The sequence below is a fragment of the Pseudoliparis swirei genome, chromosome 15 (assembly GCF_029220125.1).
Source record: "Pseudoliparis swirei isolate HS2019 ecotype Mariana Trench chromosome 15, NWPU_hadal_v1, whole genome shotgun sequence".
Classification (NCBI taxonomy): domain Eukaryota; kingdom Metazoa; phylum Chordata; class Actinopteri; order Perciformes; family Liparidae; genus Pseudoliparis; species Pseudoliparis swirei.
Window position 1 is genome coordinate 2,185,999 of NC_079402.1, and position 12,824 is coordinate 2,198,822.

Here is a 12,824-nt window from a genome sequence, read left to right on the forward strand (position 1 = left end):
TAAATACATTAATTAATTAATGTGCTACTTTGGCTCCCATGCAAAGTCACCACTCTGTCCTCCCAGCGCAGCGGTAACGTCGGAGAGTTAATCCAGTCACGCGGTCACGACACGCCCGTTAGAAATCAAGACCAACTGGACTAATGGGTCACGCCAACTGGACTAATGGGCCACGCCAACTGGACCAATGGGTCATGCCAAGTGGACTAATGGGCCACGCCAACTGGACTAATGGGTCACGCCAACTGGACCAATGGGTCATGCCAAGTGGACTAATGGGCCATGCCAAGTGGACTAATGGGCCACGCCAACTGGACCAATGGGTCATGCCAAGTGGACTAATGGGCCATGCCAAGTGGACTAATGGGCCACGCCAAGTGGACTAATGGGCCACGCCAACTGGACTAATGGGCCACGCCAACTGGACTAATGGGCCACGCCAACTGGACCAATGGGTCATGCCAAGTGGACTAATGGGCCATGCCAAGTGGACTAATGGGCCACGCCAACTGGACTAATGGGTCACGCCAACTGGACTAATGGGTCACGCCATCTGGCCAGGGGGACTCAAGCAGCCGGTTCCCTGCCACCTGTCTGAGGGCGCACCTGACTGCTGGGGCCGAACAGCCCTTGTGTGATGCTGGGACTCACGCTGCAGTTGAACACAGCTGTCGCTGCCAATATAAAGCTTCTCAACACTAACACGTTATAACATTAACTCATGGCTCTGTGTTTCTGGGAGTCCAGGAGGAAAGCCTGCACATCAACAGCTGTGTGCATATGTTGCAGCTGTCAAATATGTGGGAATAAAACAATTAAACACTGTTCATTAATAGACACTGTTCCTGCGAATGACGATAAAAACCCAGCATTAAAAATAAATAAATGTGAATGTCAAAACTATGTGGGCCACAAGTATTCCACATTATTGAGGGTATGTTTTCCTCATAAAAATACCCAAAGCGCTCATATCCTGTGTTTGTTTCTGCTGTGCCTAACAGAGACCACCATCTGGAGACCCTGAAGGCATCACCAATGCCATTAGAGGGGACAATACTGAATCTGTAACTTCGTTTAAATCACTTCTAAAACCCATTTTTATAGAACTGCTTTTCAGTGACGTCATCCTTTTATGCAGTTCTTTGGTCACCCTAATTTAGTTTGTCTGTTCTTCTTATTTTGTATTTTTCTCTTCTCTGTTCATTGCCTGTAGGGCATGGTCTATGCTGCCTCTTCTGAAACTGAACTGGGATTGACGTCATGTTTTGCTTCTCTGTGGAGCACTTTGTAAACCCTGTTTTTAAAAAGGTGCTATATAAATAGTTATCATATTATCATGTCACCTTCAATGAACTTGTACGTTATCTGCCAATCTAACGGGTACATATTCCGTCAATAAACAGGTGTGTTTTCCAGGTTAGTAACGCTGAACCCATTTTCTCTTGTTACTTAACGTGTTAAAAGTTACATTTTTAAATGCACTTTTAAATTATCTTTCAGCAACGGACGGTGGTGGCCGGGTGGGGTCATTTTTTATTATTGTTTATTATTAACAGTATTTGTATTAATGTACAGATAATGTTACTTATTATAATCACATCTTAATAATGACTTACGGGACCGTAAAACACAAACGCATTTGTTTTATTTGTGTACGTTTAGAGTTTCGCGCGCACCAGGACCGTCCAACTGAACGCTCGCGCACCAACTGAACGCTCGCGCACAAACGGCTCGTCACGTGCGCTCGTTCATGTTGATCCGGTCAGCGGCGTGAAGCCGTTAGCCTCCAGCTCGTCATCCAGAGTCTGGGCCGCATTAGCGCTACATCGTTACAGGTCAACGGGGCCTTAGTTGAGCAGTAGCTGCTGGTGCTCGCTCTGGATCTTCCCCAGCTCGATCAGCAGCCGGGCCCGCTCCTTGGAGGACTCGTCCAGGCTCCTCCGGGCGTCCGCTAGCTCCGTCTCGTAGGGCCTTGTGTCCAGTCACCTCGCGGCTCATGGCGTCCACCTTCTCCGTGATGATCAACTGGGACGTCGTTCTCCGACTCCAAGCTGCGGACCTTGTCAATGTACACCGCCAGACGATCGTTGAGGTCCTGGGCTGCCGCTTCTCCTCCAGCGGGTGATCCTGGGACTAGTTGCCATATTTAAAACAAACTTAAACTAACCAGTTTTAGACGACTGCGACCGATCGGGGCGGTCAACGTTTTCCAACTGACCAATGGCGATGCCTTCTCGTGCTCGTGAGTTGTTCTTGTGAAAGTGTGCTCACCTGTGTGCGCGGCTGTGTCGGCGCGTATCACGGCAGAGCGATGCGCGTTATGGGAGCGGCGGCGCTGGGCTCAGCAGAACATCATAAAGTAACCCCCTATGGGATAATGGAACTGTGGTACGTGGTTTGATGAGATATTAAATTGGTGATGGTGATAATTTAATTCTGGTCATAATAATTGTTGTCTTCCATCAGGGCATCATGATGACCATGGTACTATAATTATTAATAATCATCATAATCCTAATAATATGAAAGCCATGATGATAATGGTAGTGCTCATAATAATAATATTAATACTGGTAATAATAATAATAATAATAACAATAATAATAAACACCATCCTATTAATAATAATAATAAAATCATAATTTACATCATTCATGTGTTCATTTATGTTCGCTCTCTCATTCCAGGCTTCCTGATTGTTTTCACCTGTCATCACACCTGTCTCCTATGCTCATCAGTGTCAGCCCGCCCTGATTGGTCCCACCTGTGTCTTGTTACCATGCTTAAGGAACCCTGTCTCCCAGTGTTTCCTTGTCAGTTCGTCTGGTCTTTTGCCATGATCAGTCGGGTTATGTTGTGCTCTTGAAAAGTTTTGATCCCTCACTACGTGAGGCGCTTTCATTTTGTTCACTGCAGAACAGAAAATAAAGTACTTACAAATACTTCTTATCTCTGTCTCCCGGGTCGTGCAATTGGGTCCCTACTTCCTAAGTGTCTGAGATCGTAACAGAGGCGAACTGACCACATTATGGACCCAGCCGGCCAAGAACGCCCATCACCGCCGCTCTGTCGGTACAGGGCGTGACGATTTTTCATCACGAGGAAAAACTGGACAAAGTCAGCGGGAAATACAAGAGCTGAGAGGGCGCTTGGCGGGGTTCAGGAAGAATTATCTACACAGATGCAAATAAACTGGTTGCCCAAATGAATAATTTTTCAGTCAACAGACTACTCCTCCGGTGACGTCATCCACAGCTGAGAATTTGCCTGTCAATACTCCAGCTGACGACCCAGTCAGGCTGTTTCCTCCCCGTTACGGGCTGGCTCTTCGGTTCCGGAGACTTCCGGAACTAGTGCAGAGCCTTTCTGGTACAGTGTGATCTGCATTTTCAACACACAACCCAGCAGCTTTTTATCTACAGAGCATGGTAAAGTGGCGTTATTGTGTCTCATTTAACGGAAGAGCTGCAGCGGCTACTGCAGGGTGGTCTAGAGACACCGAACTATATTACTCATTGGCCGATTTCCTTAGAGACTATGAGGGCGCATTTTTGACCACTCATCGCCTGCTACGGAGGCCAGCAGAAGACTGTTTCAAATCTACGTCAGCTCAACCCGTCAGGTGGTTGATTATGCCATCGAAGTCAGTTCGTGCAGCAGCAGCGGACAGCGGATGGAATGTTCCGCCCTTCGTGGCGCCTTCATGACAGTGACTTTCGAACCGATAGCGACCAGCTGGCTCCTCGGAGACACCCAGGATCTGGAATCCTATACGCTGTGGCCATCCGGATCGAGCAACCGTCTTCGAGAAGAGAGGGAGCGTCGACGCATACCGAGATGTTATTCCCAGCTTCCAGAATTCGCCTCGGAGGGGTCGCGCCGCCAGCGAGTGAGATTTCCAGCTCATGTTGCGGACCATCAGAGACTACACTTCCGAATGACTCCGGGAACCCATGCAGCTTGAAGAATCCAGAGCTTTCTCTGGAGGAGAGGTAGCGCCGTCACGGGAGGGTTGCTGTTTCTACTGCGGCCAGCGGGTCATCGAACTCAGCTTCATGCCGGGAAAAGATCGTGCTCACCAGTCAAAGGAGGGCGCTTGGTGAAGCAAGTTTCCCGTGAACTTCCCTCCCTCACCTGTTACTCAGGTAGACATTTGTATTAACAATCAGACCTTTGACCAGGGTGTGTTAATAGACTCTTGGGCTGACGAAAGCCTGTATAGACAAATTGGGCCTAGTCAAACAGCTAAAAAATAAAAAACTGTCCCGCTTATCTCATCCTGTTAGTGCCATGCCTTGACTGCCACGCTTGTTGTTCATAGTTACCCATTGTACTGAGCCTCCACGGATTACTATAAATAAGGACCATGTCTAGGAGCTGTGCAATTTCATATTTTTGAGTCGACTCCTTTGCACCTGATTATTTTGGGGTTTCCTTGGCTGAAGATCACACAATCCCTCATAGACTGGCAGCTTCAGGGAAAGTTAAGGAATGGGGAGAGTTGTGAGCAAAGGTGCTAAACTGCAACTTGCTGTTAATGCACCAACAGACTCTAGTAGGATCATTATAGATCAATTGACTATCCATCTACACAAGGTACCTTCCTGTTACCATGATTTAAAAGAAGGTTTAACAAGTCTAAAGCCTTGTATCGCTACCTCCTCACCGAGATTTTGACTCAGTCCCTACTGATCTCACTGCAGGACCCCCTATTCCTATGGGGAGACTTTATTCCGATTTCAGACCTGAGAGAACAGCAATGGATGTAATACATCTCCTCTTCACTCAAATCAGGATTATCCGTCTTCATCACATCGTCTCAGCCGGATGGAGTTCTTTTTTGTGGGAAAGAAGAGACGGGTCTCTGAGACCTTGCATAGACTACAGTCCACTAAATGACATTAATGGTGAGAAGAACAGCTATCCTCTGCCACTCATGTCATCTGCTTTTGAACTGCTTAAACGGTTAACCAGTAAGATATTCACCAAGTTGGATTTAAGAAATGCATATCACTTGGTTAGAATAAAACAAGAAGATGAGTGGAAGGACGGATTCAACACTCAGAAATGGTCACTATGAGTACTTGGTAAATGCCTTTTGGACTGTGTGCAATGCAATCGGCTGTTTTTCAAGCTTTTGTGAATGAGGTTTTGCGGGACTTCTTGAATATTTCCAGGTGTTTGTGTACTGGATGACATAATTTGAGTTTTCTCCCCAGACGCTAAATCTCATGTTAACCTAAGTGTCCGCCAAGTTTTGCAGAAGTTACTGGATAATCAGCTATATGTCACAAGCAGAGAAGTGCGAGTTCCACACAGAAGAGTGTCTTTCTCTTAGGACAGTTATAGTCTCACCTAATCATATCCAAATGGATCTCATGAAGTCAGTGCAGTATCCCAGTGGCCCTACACCAGTATCTCCAGGAAAAAAGGTTCAGCAGTTCCACTAGATTTGCTAACTTTGCAGAGAGTTTATTAGGAATTTCAGTTCTGTTCTTGCTCCTCTGCATGTTCTGACTTCTCCTAAGGTTCCCTTCAAGTACTGACCCCCAGGCGGATCTTGCTTTCAAACTTCTCAGAGATAGATTCATTCCTCAGCTCCACACTCACTCATTCCAGATCCCCCAGCCGCCCAGTTTATGGTCGGAGTGTGATGCTTCCAATGAGGAATTGGAGGAGTACTGTCTGGCAACGCTCTGCAGAAGACAACAAGATGCATCGCGTGCTTTACCTGTCGCGGAAGTTGACTAACGGCAGAGCCGGAATTGGCGATTTGGAAATAAGGAATTGTTAGCTGTAAAAGTCTGCCCTCGAGGAATGGAGACATCTGGCTGAAGAGGGATTTGCAGAGAGCAAACTGCGTTTTAGTCTGGACAGATCACAAGAATCTAGAATATATAAGAAAGGCTAAGCGTTGCTCAACTCCCGTCAGGCCAGGTGGGACACTTTTCTTTAAGTAGATTCAACTTCACACTCTCTTTTCGGCCCCGGTCTCAGAATCAAAAACCCATGTTTGTCTCGCCTTTTACGATCCTAACCACTTATGTAGAGCCTTAAGACCATCCTTCCATTTAACCGGTGATCGAGCCTTTCCGGCAAGTGAGTCAGACGTTAAAGAGGCAAATGTCATAATCCATACTTTAGCGAGTGTCCCAACACCTGCTGTTTGTTCCCGAGGCTCTTCACTCTGCTGTCATCCACTGGCTCACTCTATCTAAAGCTGTGCCATCCGGGAGTAGTAAGAACAATGTTCAGATTCAACAATGCTTGTATATCCATGAAGAAATGTGGTTGAGTATGTAGCGTTTGTCAAAGTGTGTAATAAGACCTCATCTCAAGTTAAGATGGGCTTTGCTCCAGCCGCTGCCGATTTCATCGCCCTTGGTCACACATTTCGATGGATTTGTGACAGGATTTCATCCAGAGGCAAGAGACACGTTCTAACAGTAGCTGGATCGATTTCAAAGATGAGTCACTTCATCCCATTGACTCAAGCTTCCTCTGCCAAAGTCATCAAGAGAGGTCATGATGAATCACGTATTCAGGATCCATGGATTCCCTAATGACATTGTTTCCGATAGGGTCCAAGCACCATTTCGCTTCTGGAAAGAGTTTTGTCGACTCATAGGTGCCACCGCCAGCCTGCTTCATCAGGATATCACCCTCATTGTGGACAGTCGGAGTTGCCTGAACCAAGAACTAGAGACTACGCTTACGCCAGGCCCCTGCCTCCCGGAACCAGACCACCTGGAGGACCACCACATGGGTCGTGAGGTTGCCCACAATACCCTTCCTACGGTGGCCACAGGTCTTCCATTCCATTGTGTCAATGGCTTCCAGCCCCCACTTTCCCTAACAACGAGGAAGAGGATATTCCATCGGCACATGCCAAGATCAGACGCTGTCGCAGAGAGTTTGGGCTGGTGCTCGCCAGTCTCTCTCCGTTCAGCTCGATGAAGGTTATGACTTCATCGCAGGTCGCCTCTCCTACAGTCCAGGCCAAAAAGGTTTGGGTTTCTAACAAAGACTTTACCACCCATGTCGCTCAAAGAAACTGGGTTCAGATTTGTGGGTCCGCTTCCAGTGTCCAGGAGTCATCAACTGCGTTGCACGCTTGTAACTCCTCAGACCTTGAGAGTGCACCAACGTTTCACTTGGGTAAAATTGCCGTGTGAGAGCACACTGTTCCCCGCCCAAGCCCCTCCACCGCCCCAGTTCTTGAAGGGGTGATTATAAGGTCCCTCAGAAGCTACTGGAGGTCCGTGAATAGGGAGGGCAGCAATTCCCGGTAGACTGGGGTTACGGGTCCTGAGGTTAGAAGCTGGATAGCTGTTTCCATTTATCGTAGACAAGACTCTTATCCACGACTTTACAATCAGCCTGGGCCATCAGGAGTTGGCCCTAGAGGGGGGGCAGTACCATAGCAATCGGCAGATATTAGAGAGGTTCATGTCATTTATGTCGCTTTCTCTCATTCCAGGCTCTCTGATTGTTTTCGCACCTGTCATCACACCTGTCTCCTATGCTCACTGGGTGTCAGCCCCGCCCTGATTGGTCCCACTCTGTGTCTTGTTACCATGTGCTTAAATTCCCCTGTCCTGTGCGTTCCTTGTCAGTTCGCCTGGTCTTTGCCATGATCGTCGGCGTTGTGCCTTTGAAAAGTTTTTGATCCTCAATACGTGAGCGCTTCATTTGTTCACTGCAGAACCGAAAACAAAGTACTTTTACAAATACTTTATCTCTGTCTCCGGTCGCAATTGGGTCCTACTCCTAAGTGTCTGAGATCGTAACAATTTGTTTGTGTATCTCTACTCATTTGTTTGTGGATCTCTACTCATTTGTTTGGCTCACTAACAACTTTTTAGTTACCCGAACTAAATGAAGACAACGACCTGATGTGTTTGCAGGAGGAGAAAAAACACAAAGGAGGTGCTGGAGGAGAGAGGAACTCTCTCTGTCATTCTCTCTCTCTCTCTCTCTCTCTCTCTCTCTCTGTGTCCATCCAGCAACATGCCGGCTGCGGATGGCCTGATCTCGCATCGCCGCTTGACCTCCCCTGTTTCCCCTTTAAGGGGACACGAGCTGCGGAGAAAGGCTTTCCGATCGGCGAGGCAGAACGAGAAGAAAAAGCCCGACTGATTCCTCCGAACCGGAATCTGTGAGAAGAAACAAACATCTCTCCTGTCAGGCGGCGCTCTGCAGAGCGGAGGTGGTGGAGGACGAGAACAAAGTGTGACGACCGGGGGAGGGGGGGAGAACGAGTGAAGGACCGACGGCGTGGGGGGGGGGGGGGGATGTGTATCAGGGTCAGTAATGATCAATGCATGTCGACCTTTTATCAGGATAACGGTGGTTCATGTTGCATAATTAGGACCGTATGAAACATAAATGAGTCGGGTCAACTCTGAGCTTCTCCATCTTTCTGCATGTGCGCAGCATTTTATGTCCAAGGGCGACAAACAGCCCAGAAAGGTAACAAAAATAAATGGAAAAAAACTCAACGCCAAAAGTATTATGGAAATATGCGGTGGTTGAAAACGCTCTTGGTATTCATCTTGTGCCCCACACTTCAGGCGATACACACTATTTTGGAAGCTGGCAGCAGGAATGTGCCACAAGAGCGTGTGTGATGTTCCCCCCTCCCCCACACACACACAGGTGCTGGATCAGGTCTCAGGTGAGCGGGCCTTTCAAGTTCTCCACACAAAACAAGGAAACCGTTTCGTTAGCATAGCATGCTACGCTGTAGCTTCACGGTTCCCATTGGTTGGAACTGAAGGTCTGAGCCCACACACACACAAATACTACAAAATACACAACCTTCAAGTGCAACACATACTGTATGTACTTATATATGTACACATATACTTCTGCAGTGTTGGGAAGAACTTTCTGAAGAATATTTGACTTTCATTGTAGAAAGAGCGTCAGAGGTGTGGCTGTACTTTGACGAGGCCAACATTATATGACACTTTTTAAACAAAACGGCTCCATGATTCATTTTTTTCATCTCCAATTTTGTTTTATCTATTGTTTATGTGTTAATTGAGAAATTAAACTCTACATTTCAATAAAAACTGGATAAATCGAGGTGTTCTAAAACGTTCGTCCGGTAGTGTATAGAGAAGTTTACGTTTAAAAAATATATAAAACATACTATAAAGAAAGAGAAAGAAACGACCAACGAGAGCCGGAGGGAAAGAAAACGCAGCGTCGGCGGAAAAAAATATAATATCCGATCCGACTCGTAACCGCTGTATGCTAACGGATTTAAAGTGTTAGCAGCTGATTCTGTAAATACTACAAAGAGATCCCCGTGTACACGCGTAGCCGTTCCCCCGCTCCCCATAAGTCACGAGAAGCGAGAGCACACGTTGCTATTCTTTAGGTAAATAATGGAAGAAGGGTAAAATAACTCATCCCTCAAGTGAGCGCAGAAAGAGACAATTAGTTTGGGAACTATTTTGTGTCCCTTCTTGACGCGGCAGGTTCCACATCAAAGAGTCTGGCAGCTCTCAGCTTTCAGAAAGGACGGGAAAAAGAATTTAAAAAAAGAAAGATGGTCATAAATCATAAACTCATTTTTTTTTGAAGTAGAGAATAACATCTTTACAGGCTACATTTGGACGGTGTGAAAAATATCCCCACCCACCCCTCTGGCTCGTGTCAGTGAGCAAGGTGTACGTCTGGGTGGTGGTGGGGTGAGGAGGGTGAAGGGGGCACAACAATGCACTCAGACTGTCAAATGAAAAGAAGAGGGGGAGAGAGGGGTAAATCAAAACAGCGCCATGGTCGGCTGATCAGTGTCGATGGAGACCTGAGCAGAAACACAAGCTGGTGGAGCGACGAGGAGCACCTGGGGAGGAGGAGGAGGATGAGGGGAGAGCCTTCAGATAAACGCTGTTTCCACCTCCGATGCAGAATGATGGCCGGGAAGGAGGACGGAGAGATCAGGCTCTCGTGGGAGGAGGAGGAGGAGGAGGATGGGTGGGGGGTCAGATTCTACGCTGCTAAGCGCTTTTCATTTCATCATACACTCTTTTTAGCTTTCGCTTTTTTTTCTTTCTCTCTCGACAGAAAAAAAAAAAAGGATTCTGTGTTCGACTTCTCCTCAGTGGAATTAACAAAAGCAAATCCGGATGTGACGCCTCGCCGACGGCCGTCTGGTAAGTCCAAGTTGAGAGCGGCGCGGGGGAGCGGATTTTGAAGAGGCGCGACCTTGACTGGAGCAATATGCACGGATGGATTCATAAACACGCCTCCAGTTGGGGTCAAGGGGTCAGGAGGCCTCAGGAGGAAGGGACGCAGGGTTCATACACATGTTGACCAACGGGTTTCCAGGACTTTAAACATGACATCAACATTTGGTGGAATCTCAGTCTATAAATGACACAAATGAACGAGAGACAAGAGTCTGATTAAAAGAATAAATATTGATATACATGCGTATTCTTTTAATCAAACTGCGTAAATGAGCATGTTAATATAATTCATTTCAATGACTTTTCCAAAACTTTGGGGATTTAATTTTTTTCAATGACTTTTGAAGGCCTGGTCATAACTGTTTTAAAACTCCAGGACATTTCCATGTTTTCCACGAGCGTATGAACCCTGTGGACGGTTGTCAGAGTCAATGGAACGATAGCAGAAAGATGCAAAGACTCAAAACCACGATGAAGAGATTCAACTACAGGAGGAGACGACTAAGAGACCGCACACACAATCGCACGCATCGCTCCTGAAACGTGTTAGGTTGTAATAGTTTATTTTGATAACATCTGCAGAGGTCTTATGTTTTAAATTAATACATATAGAAAGATATTATAATAGAAAATATTAGGGAGAATATTGATATTGTTATTAATGTATTATGAAGCATAGGGGTAATGTTTACTCTATGCAAATGTAAATGGCAAGAAGTAATGTATGTTGCATGAGAGTGACTGTATGTTCGTATTATAGATCGACGAGGCCGGTTGAATTCCGTCAAGTGACTCACAATAACAAGGGACTTTTATTGTGAAAGTGACTTTAATGCAGACAATAACAAGACAGGACTCTTATTGTGAAAATACTTGTTTAGCGACTTGACCGGAAGTGACGTTTTAACCGGGCCGGGGACATTGAGTATAAAACTCCGTGGATTGGAGAAATCGGGTCTCTTCCACAGGTATCCTCGACGCCAGAAGGAGGGGGAGGAGCCGAAGAAGATCACGATCGTGAGCCTTGAATGTTTGTTTACACTTCCTGCCATTAAATGTTGATAACTTAATTCACGCGCGTCCGGAAGCCTGTTTTCCATCATCTGCGAAGTGCCCAGTTTCAGAACTACTTTACATAGGTGTAAACCTACTTGGCAATAAATACTTTCTGATTCTGATAAGAAAGCCGTTTGACAGTGAATCAGTTGGGAGTGGTATTGTTCGTGAGAGCCGATCCCTACAAGCCAAACAGGATCAGGCTGCAGATCCATCTCCCACATTGTAATAATACATCATGAAACCCTGTTTTTAAAAAGGTGCTATATAAATAGTTATCATATTATCATGTCACCTTCAATGAACTTGTACGTTATCTGCCAATCTAACGGGTACATATTCCGTCAATAAACAGGTGTGTTTTCCAGGTTAGTAACGCTGAACCCATTTTCTCTTGTTACTTAACGTGTTAAAAGTTACATTTTTAAATGCACTTTTAAATTATCTTTCAGCAACGGACGGTGGTGGCCGGGTGGGGTCATTTTTTATTATTGTTTATTATTAACAGTATTTGTATTAATGTACAGATAATGTTACTTATTATAATCACATCTTAATAATGACTTACGGGACCGTAAAACACAAACGCATTTGTTTTATTTGTGTACGTTTAGAGTTTCGCGCGCACCAGGACCGTCCAACTGAACGCTCGCGCACCAACTGAACGCTCGCGCACAAACGGCTCGTCACGTGCGCTCGTTCATGTTGATCCGGTCAGCGGCGTGAAGCCGTTAGCCTCCAGCTCGTCATCCAGGTCCGTGTACGTAATGTTATTTCGTTTTTTCGTTTCATTCCAAATACGGAATACGGAAATCACGTGGTTTTTTCGTTTCCCGTTTGAAAACCAAAAACGGAAAAACGGAATACCACCCCCGTATTTCGTTTCTGCTGTCTGAAACCAAAAACGACAGAACGGAAGTGCTTAAAATGAAGTCAAAATAAAAGCCAGTGATACATATTCGTATTAACCTTAGAAGAATATTAATGAATCAATATAAAGAATAAATAATTAAACGGAGATATTTTAACGATGCAAACACATAGCAGGGTAACGTTAGAAGAATATAATTTAGTCAATATAAAGAATAAATAATTAAACCTGGATATGTTAGCAACAGTGGTGACGACGGGAAGTTTAATATTCATGTACACAGCAAGAATCACCTTCTCACTTAATGTGTGTGTGTGTGTGTGTGTGTGTGTGTTTTGAAACATATGGTTGGAGGGAGCAAGAAAGACTGTCCCACATTTACAAAGAAACAAATGGTCAATTTGACCCGCAACATAACAGGAGGGTTAAATGTAGTTGACACTACAAAGGGTTGCATTTTGGGTAACTGAGTTTATTCTGTGTTTATCTCCCGCAGTAGACGTGTTTAGGTTCGCCACTGCTATATACACCCTTTTGCACTGAAGCACGTGTACGCAAGATGGACTCCAGCCTGTTACCTTACTTAGATATTGTACAACAAATGATGCATAGTGGCTGTAGTGATGTGGACATAAAAAACACTTGATATTTGAATGTGGCTTGCGTAGAGGAACGTCCGTGGCCAATATTCGGAA

The 12,824-nt window shown here is 45.7% G+C and overlaps 1 protein-coding gene across 1 annotated transcript in view; it reads left to right on the forward strand.

Moving 5' to 3' along the window:
- LOC130205648 (RILP-like protein 1) overlaps positions 1–892 on the forward strand; it is a 53,584-nt gene extending 52,692 nt beyond the window's left edge. Inside the window, exon 10 of the mRNA XM_056433140.1 lies at positions 72–892. The gene's annotated coding sequence lies outside the window, so the exon portion shown is untranslated. The remainder of the gene's footprint in view (positions 1–71) is intronic.
- The last annotated feature ends 11,932 nt before the right edge of the window (positions 893–12,824 follow it).